The following is a 2,794-nucleotide window of genomic DNA, read 5'->3' on the forward strand; positions in this document are numbered from 1 at the left end:
TCTGCACCAGCATGTCTCAGGCACCAACACAAATGCTGAAGTAACTTCAGCAGAAGGTTGAAACCTACTGCCACAAAGCTCTTCCCTTATGTGTAAAAGAAGAACCATCCTTAGCATTATTAATATTATGTACAAAGCAACTTATTCAGTACATGGCACATGCATCCATAATATATGATCATTATTATAAATTTACAGATTCAGAGACCAAGTCTCAGAGATGACAGGTGAAATTTCTTAAGATCAGCTAGTAGGAGGCATAAGATTCTAATTCAGTTCCCTCCATTTTAACTCTCTCTGAAAATTTTCTTTACATTGACCTGAAATCTTTCCCAACACATCTGTCCCAGCTTTAGGTTTCCAAACAATAAAAAATAAATATTAACTCTCTTCAAAATAACAGTTTAAAATATTTGAAGGTAGTTACCTTGTACCCTTAAGTCTTTTCTTCCTTAAGTTAAATATTCTTTTTCTGGGTTCATATTTAGTATGACATATGGCTGGTTTTATAGTCCACTCGTCAGTCTGATCATTTTTCTGAACATGTTCCCATTTGTCCATGCCCCCTTCTAAAATGTAACATCTAGAAATTATCAAAACACTCCAATTGGGTTGTCAGTGCCAAATAAAAAGTAGACTATTTAGAGGTCTAACTATTAACTGAGAATAATGAGGAATTGCTGTATCTTGGCTGAACTCAAGTACCAGGAAGAGGGGGGAAAAAAAAAAAACCTTAGAAAAAATATCTCCTTTCAGTTGGGTCATAATATTCTGCTTCTGACAGAAAGTGGTCCAAAATAACCACCACTTTTACTGAATTCTGAAGATATAAATATGTTGGCTATTCTGCAAGAAGGCATCAATGCTGAACCCAGGAAGTTCACGGGACAGTCACTGTGAACAGCTGTTTTTCTTGAATTTACAAACAAACCTGTTACTTCTACCAGGGATGGGGGATATCTGCTGCATGCCTCCTATATGTTAAGCATAAGTTACTGTATTTAATCCTAATTACACACACCTAAGAGTTATAGATTATTGTGTCCATTTTATATATGTTGAACTGAGGGATGGTATGGTACATTAGCATTCATTTATTTATCTTCACAGTGGAGACTGGAGAATTGCACATAATCATGCAGCTAGTAAGATGCAGAGTCCAAATTCTACCTTAAATCTGAGAGAATGTCCAAGAGTCCATGTGTTTTCTTTATCAGGTTACCTCACAAGAGGTGGTAGACAACCTCTAAAATACTCCCCAAAGATTCTCTGCCTCCTGATATTTGTTCCCCTGTGTAATTTCCTCCTCTTGGGTGTGGGCTAGGCCTAGTGATGCCCTTGAAGTAAATAGAAATTGGAAAGAGTGATGTAATGTGGCTTCCAAAAGTAGGTAACAAAGAGACAGTATCTTCCATCTGGATTACTCCTTTTCTTGCCCTTTTAATCACTCATTCTGAAGAAAGCTGGCTTTCCTCTGGTGAGGGACCCAGTAGAAAGGCTTACATGGCAAAGAGCTGATGTCTCAAGCAGAGCCATCAAGAACTTCAGACCAGCCAAAAGCCATATGAGTTGAATGCCCATTCTCCCTCAAGGGAGCCTTGAAATGACAGTCCTAGCCAACACTTCAATTGTAGCCTTTGAGAGAGGCCAAGGCAAAGATAGCCAACTAAGCTATATCTTGATTCCTGATTCATCACTATTATGAGATAATAAATGTGTTATTTTAAAGCTACTAAGTTTTGGGATAATTTGTTACATAGTAATAGGTAACTAATACATCATACTACAGCAAAAAGTCTGTAGGAAGCAAGCAGAATTGCATGAAATCACTTAAACATGTGTCTTTCATCCACCAGGCATCAAATGTGCCCTAAATCTTGTCCCAAGTTTGTGCTTATTTCACAGCTGCAATAACCACCTTCCTAATGTTCTAGAGTCTCACTCTATACATACACTGAATTGTCCTGGTTCCAAAACTATTTTTTCTTAAACATGGTGGAAATGGTAAACTTCATATATTTTCTTGTTGAGATTGTTAATAAACATGACTGTTAACATGTAAATATGTCTCATCTAAATAACAATGAATCTTTTGATGCCTGTTTTATAGGAGACAAACTGAGGTTAGATTGCAAGGCTGTGTCATGACTTTTATTCACCAGTTTATTGGAATTATGGTTTTTTTTAAGACTGTTGTCATGATTTTAGCCACCAGTGTACTTCCAGTTCAGCTCATATGGCAGACATAAATGAGTACTTACAGAGAATACTATCTACAGGCAACTTAAGTGTGTTTAGTATTAAAATTAATAAATATGAACCACAGTCTAATTGCACCTTTCCTGTTCTCCTTGCCTCTAGGAAGCAATGCTGCAAGAAACTGACATATTCAGTTTAGCCAAAAGATCCTTGTCATAAGCATTCCAAAGTGGAAGTCCCCTCCCAACTTCCATGCACTAATACATAGTCCCATGTAGTTCCTACAACTTTTCTTATGGAGAATAAACAACAAAGGAGAAAATTAACAATAGACTAAATTTAGAATGTAACTGAAATTTAAGAATAGGTTATAATTAACAATAGAGGTAAATATTTTGTGCCAACAAATGTGTGTGCTAGTTGAAATCTCATTATTTAGAAATGATTCATTGTCATGTATGTTAACAGATTATGCATGAATGTTAAAAGATACATAAAAATTGAGAAAATTTTGACTAACAATAACTTCTTCGAGGTAATGTAAAGTTAACATAATTCCAATATACCAACAAAATTTAGAAAAGTTATTTTTATT

The sequence above is a fragment of the Neovison vison genome, chromosome 1 (genome assembly GCF_020171115.1).
Source record: "Neovison vison isolate M4711 chromosome 1, ASM_NN_V1, whole genome shotgun sequence".
Classification (NCBI taxonomy): Eukaryota; Metazoa; Chordata; class Mammalia; order Carnivora; family Mustelidae; genus Neogale; species Neogale vison.